This window comes from Pituophis catenifer, unplaced genomic scaffold, assembly GCF_029215685.1.
Source record: "Pituophis catenifer annectens isolate HBS135680 unplaced genomic scaffold, rPitCat1.0.hap2 SCAF_2, whole genome shotgun sequence".
NCBI classification, from domain to species: Eukaryota; Metazoa; Chordata; class Lepidosauria; order Squamata; family Colubridae; genus Pituophis; species Pituophis catenifer.
In genome coordinates, this window is record NW_027256882.1 from 132,552,889 (window position 1) to 132,573,546 (window position 20,658).

General features: G+C 40.0%; 1 protein-coding gene across 1 annotated transcript in view; it reads right to left on the reverse strand.

Moving 5' to 3' along the window:
- The window catches only part of ITGB4 (integrin subunit beta 4), an 82,261-nt gene extending 62,674 nt beyond the window's left edge, over window positions 1-19,587 (reverse strand). The window contains exons 1-2 of the mRNA XM_070934619.1: window positions 19,511-19,587; window positions 19,256-19,423 (exon numbers count right to left, since the gene is read on the reverse strand). The gene's annotated coding sequence lies outside the window, so the exon portion shown is untranslated. The remainder of the gene's footprint in view (window positions 1-19,255; window positions 19,424-19,510) is intronic.
- Between the last annotated feature and the right edge of the window lie 1,071 nt (window positions 19,588-20,658).

Sequence of the window (20,658 nt, forward strand, 5' to 3'; positions counted from 1 at the left end):
TCCCTCTTTCTTTCTCTCTCTCTCTCTTTCTCTTTCTTTCTTTCTCTCTCTTTCTCTTTCTCTTTCTTTTTTCTCTTTCTTTTCTCTCTCTCTCTTTCTTCCTTCCTTCCTCCCTCTCTTCCTCTCTCTTTCTTTCTCTCTCTCTTTCTTTTTTCTCTTTCTTACTTTCTCTCCTTTTTTCTCTCTTTTCTCTCTCTCCTCCCTCCCTCCCTCTCTCTTTCTTTCTCTCTTTCTCTCTTTCTTTTGCTCTCTCTCTTTCTTTCTCTCTCTCTCTCCTCTCTGTTTCTTTTCTCTCTGTTTCTTCTCTCTCTCTCTCTCTCTCTCTCTCTCTCTCTCTCTCTCTTTCTTTCTTTCTTTCTTTCTTTCTTTCTTTCTTCCAGTATAAACTAAATAGAGGTAGAAGACTTGTTTATGGAATTGTTACATGAAATGCTAAACTGTTTTAAATTGGGGCATTGTTCTTTACAAATGCTGTTGCTTGGACAGAGAATTTCAGTACAAGTATGTGCTCTTCAGGAAGCCCCAGCAGGTGTGGCATGCACATCTACACCCACTCCAAGGCATTATTTTGGCTTTGGATCTAAAGTGCAGCACGTTCTACTGATAATATTCCAAAGTTGTGAGCCAGACTCATAATTTATAAAGCAGAGCACAGTAGCTGGATTCATACAACACAGTAGACCACACAGATAGACTCACTAGGTCTCTATTGCAAATCTGACACTCAGCAGATAGCAACCTCACACCATCTAATGGTCATCCAGAATATTTACCCAAGGTCTAATAGCTCTACCAAATAGGCAAACCAAATGGTAGTTTAAGGTATTGTGCAAAGACAGTTAATATTTTAAATATTTATTTTTCAGTTCATATCTTGCCTGTCCTCCGTCTGCTCAAAGTGGCATACATAGTACCGATAAAGGAACATATTTGTAGCTCAAGGTTGACATGATGGGTCCTTGGTCTCTCTGGGCTTACTTGTTTTCTTGCAAACGTTTCATTATCCAAACTAGGTAACATCATCAGTGCTAGTAAGGAGTACTGTTTGCTATCAGTTTATATTCTGGTGGCTTGTCTGTCTCTGTTGGTGGGAGTGATCTTAGAGAAACTAGAAATGCAAAAGTTTACAAAAAAACCTCCCATACTAACCAGGTGCTCTTCTACTAAAGCAACAACCCAACCTCCCACAAGAGAAGCTCCGTAGGGACTTTATTTAGATGAGCTCAAACACACTGGAACAGCATAAAAGCAACTTGGAACAGCATAAAAAGAAATAGAGCATCTATATAACACATCCCAACAAAATGGATATTCACGCAACTTTATCAGAAAGTCCCTGATCACTCAACCCCATAGAGCTCAACCAACACAAATTCTAAAAAGAATTACACTGCCATACATCAAGAATATCTCAGAAACCACAAACAGATTACTACAACCACATGGAATCAGCATAGCATACAAGCCAACAAAAGCCCTTCAAAACATCCTAAGCAGACCAAAAGACCCAGCGGCCCCAGAAGGAAAAACAGGAGTCATCTACACCATACAATGCTACAACAACCACTGTGTAGGACAAGCAGCCATAAGACTGGCAGAACGCATCCACAAACACCAACTAGCAGTCAGAAGGCATGATGAAAATTCTTTATTTTCACCACATATACACAGATTTAACCATAGTTATATAATTATAGAGCCTCGGTGGTGCAGCAGACTAAAGTGCTGTTAAGTGCTAGCACTTAGCTGCCAGCTGCCTGCAATTAGTGCAAGTTCAAATCTCACCAGGCTCAAGGTTGACTCAGCCTTCCATCCTTTCGGGGTAGGTAAATTGAGGACACGGATAGTGGGGGCAATAAGCCAATTTTGTATAGAACAACACCGCTTAGGGGGGCCGAAAGCCCTAATAAGCAGGTATATACAAAAAAGTATGCAGGCTATTGCTATAATGCATTGTAAGCCACCCTGAGTCTACGGAGAAGGGCGGCATATAAATTGGACTAATAAATAAATAAATAAATAAATAAATAAATAAATTAAATAAATAGTCTCAATGGGGAAATGTGACAATCCTAGATCAAGCCAAGTCCAAAAATGCCAGGGAATTTCTAGAAGCCTGGCACTCTGGCAAATCAGCCATCAATAGACATATAGACATTAACAACATCTACCGTACAGATTATGCAAAAGAGACTATCACCCAGCCCAAAAAGGAACAAAAAGACCCAAGCACCTCTCCAACAGCAATCAGCACCCAGAGCAGCATAGATTAACTCCAAGGTTAACATCAGACCAACGATCAAGTAAACTGCCCCAATCAAGAAACTGCCAAAGAAGCCAACAGCAAACAGTCCAATCAAAGAATCTCTAAGATCATCCCCCACCAACACTGACAGGCAAGCCACTAGAATATAAACCAGAGGTATCAAAATGGTGGCCCACAGGCCAGATACCTCACGTGCAGTCCCTGCCCACCCCAGCTCTGTGAATGGGAAAAACATGAAATGCTACGTGATGGCAATGTGACGCCGCAAGTTTGACACCTGTGATATAAACTGATGGCAAACAGCATTCCTTACTGGCACATAAGATGTTACCTAGTTTGGGTAATGAAATGTCTGCAAGAAAACAAGCAAGCTCAGAGAGCATCAAAGACCCCCTTATACATAGTATTCCTCAAGTGTTTCCACCAACAACTCTCTGGCTATTTTACTGAAAGTGAGCTGGTCCATAGTCATTCAGTTGGTTTGCATGGCTAAAGGGTGAAATTGGCCTCCAGTTCTAATGCAGTATTTTAGCCACTGTACCACATTAGCTGTCCTTCCATGCAAATATTTGGAAAGTATTTCATCAAGGGAGAGAAAAATGCCTAATAGAAAAAAGCACCATGTAGAAAGCAAAGTGGAAATGTGAACCTGCCTGACACACCCATACATGGGTTTAGCCGTACTACAGGTTGCATAGAGCAAACACATTGTCCACAAATACACACACATATATCTGCCCTGTCTCTTTTAGTTTCACACACTGCATTAAACCACAATATTAGCAACTGTGCCTGTAAAATAAACTACGGTAGCTAAGACTCAAATATATAAATGATGATTTTCAAAGCAAAGCGGCTGGGACCACACACATTAGACTTGGCCAAAGTAAGATCTGTTTTTTTGCTTAGCATGATGCCTAAATAAAACTTGAACCTATCCAAGCTGGGATTTGAATCCAGATAATTCCCTGGAGTCAAACACACCATTCCAGATAATATTTTCCAGAATTCATTTTAACATATTAAACATTTATGAAGCTGTAAAATTGTGCTGCAGAATGAATGCATCCTGTGCTATTTTTGAAACAAAGTCCATAAAGCTGTTATGCTTATAGGAAATGACTTGGTGATGCAATGTGGGTTGGTTCTGCATGGTTGGTGAATGCAGGAGCTGCTTTTGGTCATCCTCCTAAGCCATGCAGATACATAAATAGTTGCCACACACCTAGGCCCAGGATCAATGAGCAGCTTCTGTACAGTTGGAAGGTGAGCTAGCAAAGTGTTTAAGGTGTTGGATAAGCCATCTTCAGCCCTAAAGACTCATCAGGTGACTTTGGGCACTGTCTCGGCCCAACCTCCTTCAGTCATAAGACAGCTGCTGTGGAGATAATAAGAAGGGAAATCCCCACTAAGTCACCTTGAGAGGGCAGGATAAATCTAACTACATCAGTTGGTCTAGGGCCCATCAGCTGCTTATATGGCCTGTCACATTCAAGGCGCCTGCAGTCACTTTATGATCAGCAGTATCATTGCTGGCATTGTTGTATTATTAAAACAAACAATACATTTCTATCTGCATTGTCTTTGGTAATGATGTTTTTGTCTGAGCTGTGCTGCATTCATAGAGAATCATATTATCTGTGCCAGGTAAGCATATACTTTTAATATATAAGAGAACAGCTCCTGTACTTTAAAAGAGAATGGGCTCATGATCTGATAATGTGATGAAGTCTTCCCACCTAGCAGTTATAAATAGGAGTTGTAGTGGCCTGTATGATTACTGATTGCGCACGGAGATAAATAAAATTAACTTCTTCATGCAAGAGCATTCATCCAGCTGGGGCTCATGACTAGTTCTAGATAGTGAATTATTCTGACATGTCAATACACTGCCGAAATCTTTGTGGCTGCAGCTAAGTATAAATTTGTGCTATTGGAGTATGTGTGATAATTTAACTACATAGCCAAGTGTGGTGAGGTAGCAATTTCTATTACATCCCTAGAGAGATGAAAATATGAAAATAATATATGATTTAGTTGTACATCAACAGAAGAATGAATCATGTTTCTGCCACTGAGATTGGTAAAACTGAAAACCATTAATCTAGTTTGGATCGTTTCCTTTTTTTCTGCAGAGGTGGGGAGTGTGTGAAAAAGGAAACTATAATTAGAATTTTTGCAGCTTAGCAAGACTTATCTATAACTAAAAAAGGTAAAGGTTCCCCTCGCACATATGTGCTAGTCCCTGACTCTAGGGGGCGGTCCTCATCTCCTTTTCAAAGCTGAAGAGCCAGCGCTGTCCGAAGACATCTTGAAAGCATGTAAAAATGCAAGTAGAAAAATAGGGACCACCTTTGGTGGGAAGGTAACGGCGTTCCGTGTCTATAAGTAAAGCAATCTAAATATTTTATATAGCAAAGCTGTATTATAACAGACCACTTTCTTTGTCCAATTTATTTCCGGTCTTTTTTTGAGGAGCTGTCAGCCCTCTAAGGTAGGCCAGCTCAGGAAACAGACACCAAAAGAAATATCAGAGCTCAACTGACTTGATATAGATATAATAACTGAATCTTGAAAGTCTTGACAGCATTTCCCCTTCTTATATCAAAGACAGTCAAACCAGAGAAACTTTTGACTTTTTTTCCCTCCCGTTTTCCTGTTTTCTCAGGCTAAGCTCACATATTCCTACATTTTCCAATTTCCTGTTGGATATTTTCTTCTAAGCCCCCTCCGCACTCCTCTGCAAGAGCTCAAAAGAAATCAGGATCTCCTTGATGTAAGGTGGGCTCAGTGTGTGTGACTGGACCAAAGTCATCCAGTGAGTTTCACGGTTGGGGGTAAATTTAAATTTGATCCCCGCCCCCCCCAGATCTAATCCCTACCCCACATAGGCTCACTACTTTGTATTCCATTGTCATCTTCGGGATGATTGTTTACCTTTCTGCAATAGAATGTTATTGATGGTGACATTATCCATTGTCATTCCATTGCTGCTCAGTTCTCACAATGCCAGTCATTGTCACTTGGAACTTGCAATTTATTTCCTTTGGTTTCAGTGGGAAGGGAGGGGATTCAGCATTTTCAACCAACTTCTTTCTATTGTGATTCTCCTACTCTAATAGGCTTGCCTAATTTCACTTTCTCTTTGCCTAAAATATTATATATAATTATATTAATGATTATTTGTAAGGCTGATGTCTGGCGAGAAGGATCTTTTGACTGTTCTTGAAACACTTTCTCTGTTTTTAGTTATTTCTCTGCCAATATATATCCAGCAGAATCCCTTCCACTGCCTAGATCCTGTCATCGCTCCCGAGGATTTATGTGAACAAATAGTTGCCTCGGATGTAATGGCTTCAGAGAGAAACTGTTAAGGAAGCAATCTTCAAAGAGCAGAGGTTCATTTTGCCTCATCTGGCAGCAGGGTTCTTTCACTGTTTTAAAATTCCTATCCACTTCATTTTTGAAAAGGATACGTCAAGAATTGAATCTGGGAAGGTAGAAAGGGACCAATTATCATTATAGCTACTGGGCAAGGCTGAATGGGGAAATCTTGGAATTCATCTAATGCATCATTTTTACATTAGTGGGGTTACAAGGGAAGAGTATATATTTCCCTCAAGTTCAGTTGTTGAGAGATTGCCCACTTATGTAATTCCACCAAGAAATTTCCCAAGAGTTCCCATATTTATTTACTATTTCACCATTGGCATTTCAAGGCAGCCTTTGCAGAGGGCATCCTTCATTTTATCCCACAAACATAGACATCTGAGTGGGGGGTGGGGAGGAAGCAGGAGTGGGAGTGGGGGATGAGCAGGGGAGGGTGAGTGGGTGAAAATAACCAACACATGTTGTGACATTGCAATTCACACTCTTAAGCTTGTTCACTTCTGCTGGCAATGGAGCACACACGGGGCAGAATTTGCATCAGGATGCTGCAACAATAGCAATATTTTGATGAAATAATTGGCTGCTATGGATGTTTCTGCCCTCCACAACAACCCTATGAAGTAGATAGTGCTTAAGTTATTCAGTCAGCTCTTTAGTTGAATGGAGGCTTGAACTTGGGTCTTCCTAGTCCCAGTTCAGAAGCTTAATCATAACTCTCTGGCTACCTTAAGGTCCAATAAAATGGCTAGCCAGTTTAGAGATAGTTTAAGAATGCATAAGTAAGTAAGTAAGTAAGTAAGTAAGTAAGTAAGTAAGTAAGTAAATAAATAAATAAATAAATAAATAAATACCTTGTGCTCCCTAGTCCCAGTCCCTCACCATGGCATCATCATGCTTGCTGACAAAACATCACAAATTGTCTATGGAGCAATGTTTGTGCTGGGAGAAGATGGAAACACCTCTTTAACATATTCAGATTAGCTAACATCAAAATTAGATAGCCTCAGCTATCTGCTGAAATCTATGATTTATTTGATTTTTATCCTGCCTTATTACCTTATAAGTAACTCAGGGTGGCAAACATATGGTATATAATACTCTTTCCTCCTCCTCTTTTTCCCCACAACCACCACCATGTGAGGTGAGTTGGACTGAGAGAAAATGACTGATCCAAAGTCACCCAGTTGACTTTTATGACTAGGGCAAGACTAGAACTTACTATTTTCTGGTTTCTAGGCCAGTACCGTAACCATTATACCAATGCTGACAATGTCATGAAGACGTGTTCTTATAGAATGGTTAATAAGGCACCTTTGTGCCAGGCTTAAGAAGACATGTAGAAGAGCCCTTAATTCAATATAAAGCAGTAGAAAAAGCGTTATTGTCTACATATAACCAAAGTTAGTTTGGATGAATCTTCCTACTGCTGGAGAAGGTCAGTCAGAGTAAGGACTTGTTTATAGGACATGCTGTGGGGGGAAAAGGAAAATAACAACATGAATGGCATGTGTGTAGGAGGAGATTATGTAAGGCGGGCAGCATTCTTGCTTGGAAATTAGACACATCTACATATACATTTAAGGCAATATCTGAGTCTGGGATCAGTAGTTATTTATTCTTTATCTTAAAAGAATGTAGTACAATTTGGGAAACACAATTATTATTGGAAAGGGAAAGCAAGTGCAAGAGAAGAGAAGGAATCTCCTCTGACCATCTAACACTTTGGATTTCTGCCACATTGTGCAAATCTTGTTAATAATAATTGATTTTCAGGGGAGAGATCAGCAATATTAAATAAATGTTAATGCTGACACAAAGCATGTTACAAAGTTGTATGTATGAATCAAATCAATATTTGTTTTAATTAGTTCATCAATATTTAATTCAGTGTCCTCCAGACAGGAGGACCCTGAAAATGTCTGTATGCCCTGCAACTATGGCAACACAATAAATGGTTATACCAGCTCATCTAGAGGGCACCCAATTGGAAAAGCTGTGTTACTCTAACGTGCCCTCTTCTAAGGTGTTAGTCACACAGTTCATGTCTGTACGATGGTCACTTAAAACTAGAGCAACAGACCGCATAGCTCATGTCCAGACATGTATACAGATGTACATTTCTCAGAGATATAAAAGCAACACAAAAGAATGATCAGGACTTATGGCATTATATGATAAGCCCCTAATTTTGGTATGATCCCACAGAGCTCCCTAAAGCACCTGATGAATTGACCCTGTGCTAAAAGGTCTGGATAGATTGATTTGGCTTTTATTTCAAGAAGAGCCTGTCTCACAAAATTCCAAAAGAGAGAACCTGTGAAAACAGAATCTGCCTTTATAATTCCTTCAAGAATGATTAAGAAGGGGGATTTAGTCCCTAGATAATTTCTAAATTGTTAGCTAGATCCAGCTTTTACAATTGTCCACGACTGGGCAAAACAATCATAAGTCTCCCTGTACGATGCTGGCTTTCATTTCTTCCCCACTTTCTATAAAAGTAAAAATAAGTGTTTGGGGAAGGTGGGGGACAAAACAAGAACAAACAAACAAAAAAAGAGAAACTGTTTATGAACATAAAACCAAACAGAAAAACCAAACCAGCTCTCTCCAACCAGCCTTTACCAATAAACACATTTTTATATCTATTGATTTGGATTCTTTAATTGAAGGAGGCTCTCTGGAGTAAAAACTCTACAGCTGGACCAACTAGGGAGAGTGAAGCGGTTCATCCTGACTGGTGGCACCTCCTAGGAATTATCTCCCATTGGGAATACTTGAGTCTGACAAGGAAGTTTTTAAATTTATCTCCCCTCCCTCCCCAATCCTGATTTATAGCAGTATATATCTCCATATTTTGCCTTCCTAAAGTCCCCAGAATCATATATTGTAGATCTTTGTCATATTCCCATTCTCTGTCTGCACTTACATGGTACTTTTCTGATTTTAACCCAGGAGAACAACGCCTGAGGGAGGATCAGTAGGTAGAAAAGACCCCAAATGTAATATATCTGTCCCGCTCTGTGGATAAGATGATTCATGAGGCCAGTATACAGTTACAGCTTGAGAATGCCAAGGCACACTCAAACCAAGGCACACTCACACTTTCCCTACTTACACCAGAGCATGGGATAGTTTTTTTCTTTTTCTTTAGTGATGGATGTCCCTTCATGACACTGTCTCCATCTCTTTCCTGGCCCACACTTGCCACAATCACAAAGGTCCTTAGCTGTGCTGGAATGCGCACATGGAAAATTAGTGGATAGGAGTTCTGGCAATGCAGAGCTTTCTTAGAATAGATTAAGAGACTGCCCAGTCCTGAGCTGGAGGGTGTGGGAGGGAAGAGGTTCAGGGTAGCCATACCCTAAAATCTCTCAGGATGTGTCTAATGGGATAGAAGTTTCTAGCTTTAGTTTGACATGAATCTGTCCAGAATCTGGGCATGATTGGATTTCACTGTGTTGTCCTTGGGCTTTGGCTTGACATTAGCTCTCCTGATGTTAAATTTTCCTCTTAACCTGACAACATCCTGTAGCACCATCAAGGTGAATCAAACCTGGTACATTTTGCTATTGGAATCAAGATCCCGCCTTCACACACACATACACCCTCAGATCCATATGTGACACAAGGCAATTGGGCTTGGCAGCTGTCTTTCAAACTGAATGCTTTGGTGAACTCCCCATTTCCCCAGCCTGAAAATCACCTTGTCGAAGAGACTTCAGGAACTTCTACTCTGACAGATGGCTAAACCTCTAAGTCTGGTCATGTGCAGCTGAAATCAAAACACCTCTATTCCCTGGCAGACCAGAACATGCACTAAAAGGGCGTGATAGGAGTTGGCAGTGGAGGGAGCAAATGCTATGCCAGTATACTTTTCTGCTGCCTCAAGGTTGGGCGGGCATGACTTTACCTGAGCTGCACAGTATGCCCTTAGTTCCAGATATAACCTGCAGGCCTGTGTAGAATTTTGCGCCTCAGATCATTGTAAAGTCCACACCCTTCAACTCTGCTAATGATGCTGCTGACGGAGCAGCTACGTGGGTAATTTTTCAGGAATATAATTTAGGTACAAAACACTAACAACTACATGGCATGGTGCCAGTTTTTGGTCTGGTGCCTATTAGTCCAGAGACAGTCGTAGAGGAATGGATTTGTGTCAGATAGCCAACTCAAATGTGGTAATAGTAAATCATATAACCAGTACTGTAATGGAAAAAGTAATCAAATGCCATAAATTCACTAGAAGAGGAGAGCTATTATATATAAAATAGCCAATATAAAAGATAAAGGTAGTTAGAAAGTCAAATAATCTGTAAACCTCCAAAAGAAAAGAAGGGAAGGGAAGGGAAGGGAAAGGAAGGGAAGGGAAGGGAAGGGAAGGGAAGGAAGGAAGGAAGGAAGGAAGGAAGGAAGGAAGGAAGGAAGGAAGGAAGGAAGGAAGGAATAATTTGAGTCCAGTATCTGTAAACATTTTTTAACTTGTTACCTTTCCTCTTCTCTCCCCTCTCCCCTCCCCTCTCCTCTCCCCTCCCCTCCCCTCCCATCCTATCCCCTCTCTATCATCTATCGAAACTACTAAGCCTCAATGCAAAAATATAGTACCTAAAACCCTGTATTAAAATACTAAAGGTTGATTCATTAAAGATAGAATAAATGTAAATGAAATTTCTTGTGGGCTTTCTTTTCAGAAGGCAGGATGGCATTGACATTCCTTAAGCTTTGGCACTCTAACCTACTCAGCCTTGGTCTAAAGCCAGCCCTGATAGTAGGAAAATCACATCTTCATGGTGGCCTTCCAAATATGTGCAGTTATGCAGCGGGGGGCTAATAATCGGCATAAGTCCTACAACTTTTAACTCATTCATGTGATCCTAACCCATTACTGTGGTATTTTTCTCTCAGTACACAATTATGTGTATTTCTATCTTGCACTATAACATCTTGAGGGAAGTGCCTTTAAAACCATAAATGCCTTCCATACAAGGATTTGTATGGATAAAGCACCCCATACTCTTGTGACTCCACACCACCATCAGCAGATTTAGTTCTAGCTCCTCAGCTCAGCACAAATCACACACTTTCTGTTTGGCAAGTTGTGAAGCTGGCACTCTGCAGTGCTTGGTAGTGGGCCATTTCCCCATTAGTAGGAGTTATCTCTGCCAATCCCTGCCTCTCTCAGCAGCTTCCTTTCTTTCTTGTCCTTCTGCCATTGCCTCACAATGGGTTTACACCACACTTCAGTTAAAGCAAAGAGGTAGATTTGCAACTAGTGACATTTTTTCTCCCATAAAAATACTATAAAAGCATCAAAGGAAGAAAAGGAAGGATAGAACTAGTTAGAGGCTGAATTCTGCACTTCTCCCTCTGATGTGTTGCGAGACTGCTGGTCAGTAAGTTTTGACTTCACTTCTGGGTCAGGGGAATGCTGTGCAAAGGAAAAAAAAGTTATGATTATCCTTTATTTCCTTTCTTCAATGACGCTAGTAATTAGTCATATGTTCAGAGTGGAGGACCCTAATTTTCAATGTGTATTTAGATCTGGGTTATGGCCTGAGCTGAAAAAATCCAGATGATCTTTAGATGGGAGCCAAGAGTTAGAGTTTTAGGGATCATCTTGTTGGTTGCCTTGCATGTTTTACAGATTGACGGAGTAGTCCTAATCTATTTGTATGAAAAACAATGCCATCTCTCCACTGCCACCCCCCACCCCCCCGAACATGCATTCTTACAGGAGGGATTCAGTTAACATGGTTTTGTTTTTTAAAAAAACAAGGAACCTAATAAAATGGTTTGTGTGATTTTCCTTATACCTGCAATTACTGAACCTGGTTGCTATAAAGGGAAAGAATAAAATCATTTATGGTCTGCAAAACACTTCCTTTTTCTATTGCAGTGATGTCATAATCATGGTTCTGTGGCATTTGTCACCCATGGTGCAGTAAACAAATTGAATGAATGAATGAATGAATGAATGAATGAATACATTTGATTAAGGTATAAACTCGATGGATAATTATACTCTGTTCTTTAGCACATTCCATACACAGACACTGAATGTGAAAAAATACCCCAAAGCAACAGCTCAATAACCAGTACCCCAAAGACAAGGGGTCCACCCCAAAGCATGCAGTGCTACCTCCAAGCCATATAAAGTAGTGAAGTAAGTCATTTACAATAAAAACCCTATGCTAAATATTTCAGAAATCATTAATTGATGCTAATTAGGAGCAATTGTATAAGTGTGCCTATTTAGTGAAATTTCTGTAGGTAAAGGAGATGGTGAACATTAGGTATGATCCATGGCCAGCTTTTTGATACATTTAAAACTGACAGCAATTTATTTTATTGGCAGTTGTTATAATTTTGATATAGTTACTGTACGGTATGATCTTAGCCAAGTAACTGCTCCATCCTTTGGAAGTGAAAGTATTTAGATATAGATATAGATATGTGTGTGTTTGTGTGTGTGTACAGATGTTAGGGTATTAGGGTAAAATATGATACTCTGATATGATCATTCTTAATCAACTACGTATAAAACAAAAAGTATATGGTATGCCCAATTGAATGTAAATGGCTATGGATAGATTTTTTTCCTGTAATTAGGGAAACAGAAATAACATCTGGAAGACACTGTAGTGGAGAACATCTTTGCATGCAAAACATCCCAAGTCAACTGCTGGAAAGTATTTTCCAAATAGCACAAATAATAGGTAGGCAACTTGTGGCCTTCTAATATTGTTGAACCACAACTTCCCATATCTGTCACCATTGGCCACTTTACCTAGGCCTGTTAGGGGATGACATTCATCAACACTTGGAGAACTACAAGTTCCTAGAGTTTCCACCATGCACATACTACAGGTTTCCACCATTGCCACCTTTCCAGTTCCCAGAGCATTTTCAGCAGTAAACTACTAGTTTGGAGGCATTGTCAGAGACTAGAACAGGGGTGTCAAACTCAAGGCCCACGGGCCGAATCCGACCAGTGGGATACTTAAATCTGGCCTGTGGGGCCAACCTGCAAATAGCAAAGGACTGGCCCACTGTGTGCCACCCCTCACACCCCGTTTTTGGCCTGGACAGCCTCCTGCAGCACTATGCCAGCCAAAATGGGGCATCCCATTTTGGCTGGCAGGGTGCTGCAGGAAGGGTCCCATCTCTCCACCCCACCCCACCCCCGTCGGCCCACAAAGAACTACAATGCTGATCTGGCCCTCGAAGAAATCTAGTTTGATACCCCTAGACTAGAATAATGCAAAATACAACTCAGTCTGAAAAAGATTGTCAGCCTTTGCTTTAGATTGATTATCATCTAATCTAGGGTTGGATACCCATGCATCATATGCAGCCCTCTGACCACATTCTTCTGGCCCCGAGAGTCCCTAAATTGATTATTTTTTGGGTTGTTTTTAGCGATGTTAAAAGGCTTACTCCAAAATCTTCTAGGTGTGTAAAGTTTAGAACAGGGGTCTCCAAATTTGGCAATTTTAAGACTTGTGGACTTCGAATCCCAGAATTCCCCACTAGCAGAACAACCAGAAAAACCAAAACAAAGAAAAGAGGAAGAAAACGTGTAAGGAATTATGTTGCCTTCTCTTCCCTTATTTGCATGCTTGTGAGGGGGATCCTTTGTTAATTTCTCCTTCTTGTATGTTTAAGCTTTTGTACTCTGACAGCCGTTCTAACTTGTGTGTTTCTGCAAAATGAACTCTTCAATGTGCTGTGCAAGAATCAGTCAGCACTACAACAAGGGAGTGATACAACAACTCTTTTGTTATGCCCAGATCCCAGAAGCTATGAAAGGATTCAGTGTCAGCACACTTTCTTTCCCTCCCTGTCTGTCTTTGGGCATATTCTTTCTCTTTTGCAGCTCTGCTAGGCTATTGGACAACAGTTTTGCATACATCCCTCTTGAAATTTGTTTCCTTAAGGCCAAATTGCTACTGGCTTCATTCTTAAACACTTATATAGCGCTTATGGAATATAAGAGCTCTCCATGGTCAGTTAATACCTAGATGATTTATTTCTTGTTTCAGGGTTTGATAAAAAGAGAATGTAACTTCGTCTCCCTCTGGTTATCAATTCCTGGCAATCTAAAAACTTCAAAACAAAAAACAAAGGCAAGAAGGCTGTGGTATTTAAGTCACTGAGAGATGTTACAAACTAGGAAGGTCATAATTATATTAGGGCAGCTGGGATGGCATTTTCTGAGTTTTCCTGTTTGGGGAAGATCTTTTTAATTGTGATAAGTTTGTTTTAGGGCTTACACCTTTTTGCTGTTTGTTTCCTGCCTTCAAATGGTAGAAAACATCAACAATGATTTTTTTGCGGGGGGGGGGGGGGGTGAAGAATTCAGGACAAAAAAATATTCAAAAGCTGCACAATATGTACTCCTTGGATTGCAGGTTGTCTGCACCTGATTTAAATAGACAATAAAATTATAGATCCAAAAACAAATGATTTCCTTTCTCTGGCTTAGATAGATGATAAAAAAGTAATGTAAGCTTCAGTGGTGGGTTTCAAAATTTTTTACTACCGGTTCTATGGGCGTGGCTGGGGCATGGCGTGGCTTGGTGGGCATAGCAGGGGAAGGAAACTGTAAAATCTCCATTCCCATCCCACTCCAGGGGAAGGATACTGTAAAGTCTCCATTCCCTCCCCAATCCAGGAGAAGGTTACTGCAAAATCCCCATTTCCTCCTGATCAGCTGGGACTTGGGAAGCAGAGAATAAATGGGGGTGGGGCCAGTCAGAATTTTTACTACCGGTTCTCCGAACTACACAAAATTTCCGCTACTGGTTCTCCAGAACTGGTCAGAACCTGCTGAAATCCACCTCTGGTAAGCTTTTATCCACATATGTACCTATCACATTATTCTCTTTTAGGGTAAGCAATAATATGCAAAGGGTAGGAAAGGAATGAGTAATAAGTCAAATAAATTTAAATTTTGAAATAAGAGGAAAGTAAAAGAAATGCAGTAATTTAGTATTACCACTCCCATTCACTATCTCTCTCCATAGCTTTCTCCTTAGATAACCACACCTCCAACAAAATACACTGGCAAGACAAATTACTGTACATAAACAGGAAGCAAACCCCACAGTTACTAGTGCTGATGCTATTACCTAGTTGGGTAAAGAAATGTCTGCAAGCAAACAACTAAGCTCAGAGAGCACCAAGCATGCCATAGAATCACCTATGGTTGGTATCTGTTAAATAATGTTGGGTTTCAGAATTTGTGACTATGATCACTAAACTCTGAAGTCCAACATTGCTCAACAGACCCTCCTATTATTCCCTACTTTTCTATCAATATTTAATCATTTTCAAATGTTTCCATCCATTTGAACTTTAATAAACATTATACCATGATACAAATGCATCTACCTACTCTAATTTTTGCCATCAGTATATAGTTTTCAGCTATTCACTTAATTGTCTCAGTCAAAAAGAACTACCTTGATCTTTCCCACATAAATTTTCAGAACTATATTACAGAATTGATTGCATTCTTTCATTTAATATTTGCTGCAAATCTTCTGGGTTCTCAGACAACAAGGTAGTAACATCTGCATACTAAAGTGTATGCACATTCGTGTCCCCAATCATCATTCCTCTAATAACTCTGCACCAAACCTTTTGTGCCTATTCATAAATAAATTAAACAAACAAGGGGATATCATGCATTTGTCTTATTGCAGTGTTAAACCATTTGCTAAGCATTTCCTTTATTTTCATGCATGCTTCACTTCCATCATTTGCCACTATTAGGGACAAACAATGAAAGTAAGTCCATGAGAAGACAGGAAGTTGAATTGAATATAGTTATTCAACATTTATCTACCAAATAACTTGCTGGACTGTTTTCAGACATGGGGCAAGATACCTCCTACCTATTTTGTTACGTCTTTAAAGCTTCTGCTTAAATCCAATCAACTTCACTATCCAGTATGTAGAAAGACATTGAACTATAGCATGTTCCTCTACAAAAATTCTCTTTCAGAGGAGCAAAAAAAAAAAAAAAAAAAAAAGGCACAAGAAGATGGTGCCACACCTATGGCAACATTTGAAGCCATTTCAACTCTTGCATCAAAAGCTTTGCAAGATGGAAAATGTAAGGGAAAAGACCAGCTTTTGAAACAGATGGTAATAGGACAGTCACGTCAAAGGAGGAAGTACTGTACAGCAGAGGGAGGGAGGGAGAAAGAGAGAAGAAAAAGAAATTTGCAGCTGAAAAGAGAAATTGAAAAAGAAGAGATAATCCACTTGAAAGGTACAAATGAAGGTTTCTGACGTACATAGAGACAATGTTACAAATGGCAGAAAAACAGAAGCAATCAATCAATCAACCCCCAAGGAAATAATTTCCAGAAAAAGACATCTATGCAAGAATTCTATACAAATGTTCTACAATGACAATGACCTTACTGCATCAGAAGATGACTCTGGACAGCATATAAATGAAGCACACAAGGCAGTGGACTATGAAGCATGCAATTCTCTACTAGTAACCATGAGGAGACCAAAACAGAATTTTTTTAGTACAGAAGCAACATCAATCCATCAAATTATACAAATAGCAACAACACCAACTCTTAAAACTACCAGAAAACCAACAATGGTTAGAAACAATAAATATATAAATGATAAATACATAGGAAGGATGGGTAATATGATAGGTGATCTGATAACCTTGAATAGTCTGGGTGAATAGGCCTCTCCTCAGTTTGACAACCTGAAGGGGCTGCCACTGGGAAGGCCCTGATCATGGTCGCTGCACTGAAAAAGAAATCAAGTAGAGGGACTACAGACAAACTTCTTCCAGGTGCTTTTATAGCATGAATTGGGTGATATTAGGTAAGACAGTCTTACACACACTTGTGATAAATTTCCTTCTCCCATACCTTTATGCAAAGCATACCCCCCCAAAAAAATTAGATCCCAAATGTATTATTTTGAGCTGTTCCAGATTTCCAGTCATCAAATTCCCATGGCCACTCTTTCAGAATATTACTTCACTTAGATAACCACTTTTGATAAATTACAAATTCCATTGAGTTTGAGGCATGAATGGGCACTCTAGTACCTTACATGGCCAAAATAAGTGGAAGAATATTGATAGAACAACAACAACCAAGATCAGAGAGCACCAAGGATCCCACACAGACGAGTATATTGAAAACAAACATAAATTAGACTATACAAGGTGAAACACTGATAGAGATATCTCTATTTCTACAAAGCAATAAAAACACAGTTCCCCAGTCTTTCCATTTGACTATTCTCATTTTCCTTCCTTTTAGCTAATGAATAGGCTTCCATGACCAACCTTCTCATCATTAATAAAGCCAAAAATTACATATTTTCTAAAACAATTTTTTTTTGCAGATTTTGTTATGACTGCATTTCAGCTTGATCTAGTATTTAACGGACAGAGGGAAATGCTAGAACTCAAGCTTGCATAATAAGCAGGTATCAATTAGAGACACGAGGCAACTCTTGTTTCCTTTGTTGCATTCCTCTGTTGTCACAGATGACACATCACAGATAATATTTTAAGTATGGCCGTTGTAAAAAGAAAAGATGCTATGCCCTAATTATACACAGTAAAAACCAAACCGCTCTTTTCTTTATCAGAAACATCATATTGATTTGTCTTGTATTGCTAAACTGTAAAGAAGTCAGTAATCTAGTTGGGTCTTGTCTTTCTGTGGCTGGGATATTCCCTCCTTCCCAAATTACCCAAATTTATGACATTTTGACAACTTTTATATTGGGGAGAACCCAGGAACACTTCTTGGAGATCCGAAATGTGACCTATTGCTGTGGCTACGGTTTTCCAACAGTAGCCACAACAATAGAGATTATAGAGATATAATCAATTAGCATTGTAAACAACACATTGATAGTCTTTCCATTAGAGAAAAAATGACATCTAATACTGCAAACAAGAACAAATATTTAGAGCTACCTGAATCCTTCCTCAGCTAAAATCCAAAATGTCTCTCTAACCTGAAAGTGAGCTTAGCGGTAAAGAGAAATATACTATGCATATGTTCTTAACTTCACTTTTTAATTCTCAGGGACCCATATCATACTTGAGCTCTAGAACTGACTAGAGGTTTGAAGCTGATCTTTAGTGACTTCCTTGTATGCAGACCAACATCATCTCTGTCCACATCCTATAACCTCACTTCTATCTGCCCTTCTTCCAGATCTGCTGCTTTACCTATTTTAAACTACTTCTCAAGCAATCAAACAATCCATCCAATTTATCTTAAATCTCATGCACATTGTTAATCTACCTAGTTTCCTCATTCTCACACATTCTTTCCTAAAGACATTAACATCTGAAATCAGGACAAGTACATTATTTTCAATTATACAGATTATGTGATTCTCAATTAAACAACAATCAAGTCAGAACGGGGCTTATGTGAAATAAAAATGGTATGTGAATCTGTGCTTAGAGCCCTAAACATTGATAACATATTAAAAATACCCAGCCGCTGTCTTCTAACTGCTAGGAGAGTTACTATAATCCTCCCTCTCTCCCCCATTCTTCTCCACTTTTAACAAATTTACAAATGGCACGACAGGTTGAAATTAATTAGTTAAGGAAAACTGTTCTTCACTATACTGCCATGCCAAGATCAAGTTTACTGCCCAATGTCTGCCTGTTATGAAGTTGTTAACAACACAGGGATATTGTGGGAGGGAAATGTCAACGTTCTCACTCAGGAAAAGTTCACCTTCCTCTGTTTGAGAAGAACACATTATTGTTGATAGCCATCTTCCCTGTAATTTCCTAATGTGCCCTGCGAATGTACACAGAGAGAAAGAGAAACTGCATGGGTATGTGGGCGCAAAGGAATTATATGAATAGCCTGGTTAATTCAGATAAAAAGGAGTCTCCAGCAAGAGAGCGAAGAGGGGGTGGGGGGAATGCTCTGATCTGCTGCATCAAACTGGCTGATCAAGAACTTGTGCCAAGTTCCAACCGTGCAAAGAAGAGGGAACACAACTTACGGTCTAACTTTAAAGTGGAAAAGAACACAGGGCTACCTCAGCCGTTTTGCCTGCTTGCTTACCTGTGCAAGAAGCCCTGTGTTTCTTTTCACTTTTCTCTCTGATTAATCATTAGTTGTCTCTTTAAACAAGTAACATAAATAAACAGATAATCAAAAATAAATGCAGGGACCAAGAACAAAACTTTTGTGCCACAAACCTCATTCATGCTGATTCCATTTCAAAGTCCAGATCCTGTGCAACAATCCAAAGAACAGCCATCCACACACACACCAAGGCAAGAACTTCCTCCAGTGGCAAGGGATGTGTGTGTGTGTGTGTGCTGTGTGCATGTGTGTGTGTGTGTTGGGGGAAGAGACACACAGAGAGAGACTTGTTTCACTGCTGCATTGTCATTTCCAAATGTAAGGTTGGCTTATCCTGACTCCCCCTTGCTCTTCCTCTCTTCCCCCTTTCACACACTCTAGTTTTATTTCAGATGCAAAGTTGAAATAGGAAGGAAGGAAGGAAGGAAGGAAGGAAGGAAGGAAGGAAGGAAAGAAAGAAGAGCTCATCAATTTGACCCACCTCTTCAGGTCTCCTGGTTGCTTCTGATCCAGGATTGTCTCACACCTTTTCACTCCCTCCACCTTTTTGCTGCTGCTGTTGTCGTTTGTTTTTTTTAAACAACTCCCTCTGGCTTGTTTTTCTTTTCTCCAGGGTAAATGGAGGAGTTCCTAGTAGCAGCACCTATAGCTGTTAGGCAAGTAAAGTAGGAAAGAAGCAGTTTTCTCTTTATCTCAGGTGTGATTAGGTGTGTTGCATGTATGCAGGGGAGGTTACCTGTGACTCAGGTCTGTCTGGCATTCCTACGCATTATGCACACCTGCATGGGCAAGAACTGCCCGGGTAGCCAAATCTCTTCTCCATTTCTTCCCAGTACTTTTTTTTTTTTTTGAGGTTCCCACCCACAGGAAAAGGGTGGATGCTAAGCACCGAGACGTAGCCCAACCCAACTCTACTTGTGCAACAGAAAGGTTTGCTCGACAGCAAGGATATGAAAACAAATCTCTTTGCTTTTAAGGTGCCCCAGGACAAATTCTTCTAGTTCCTTAATATTTCATCGGCATTCTATTGCTGAAAGAAAGATCGCAGGGTGGCTTTTGAAGTTCATTTTCCAATTCATTCTCTCTCTCTCTCTCTTTCTCTCTCTCTCTCCCTCCCTCCCTCCCTCCCTCCCTCCCTCCCTCTCTCTCTCTCTCTCTCTCTCTCTTTCCCTCTGAGCTCCCAGTGCTACCGAAGCAAAATGGTTTTTTTTTGTTTTCTGCTATTTGTGTCCAAGGACCACCCTCCAAGAAAAGGTCACCAAAGCTGTAGCAGAATCAACAATCTCAAATGTTCTGCTTCCTCCACAGCCGGAGAAAAGCTTGAAGTCTTGGGCATCCTCTTTTTTGTACGTCTTCTAGTGGGTGAAAGGACAGCAGATGGATGCAGTCTCTTGATTCAGTCTACAGTATTCTTGGACCAAAACCATGATCCATCCAGTTTCCCAGTGTTTGCAGACTTCATGTGACTAACTTGCTGATCATTAAAGAATAGTCCTGTTGAGGCAGTTGATGGCTGGTTCTCTTGGATACAGTTCTAGTCTTGTAAAACTGAGTTCTAGGAACCATAAAATGACAGATTCCTTTCTCTTTCCCTAATCTCCTCCAAAGCCACCTCTGTTCAAAGTTGGGAATCCCAAGTCTCTCCGTGTGGTTGAATGTAGGACAAGCATCCCCCCTCCCTTCTTCTACCACACCCTCTAAAATCACAAGATATAAAGCAGTTGACAAAAACAAAACAAACAAGAAAGATAGCAAAGGGTTTCCTTCTACCCTGTCATTTCATTGGTGGAGGGGTTTTTCTTTGTGTGGCAATTTTGTGCCATCAGTAGGAACTCGTTAATAGCATATATTTCCACCAAACTCATAAATCTGAAATGACTGTGC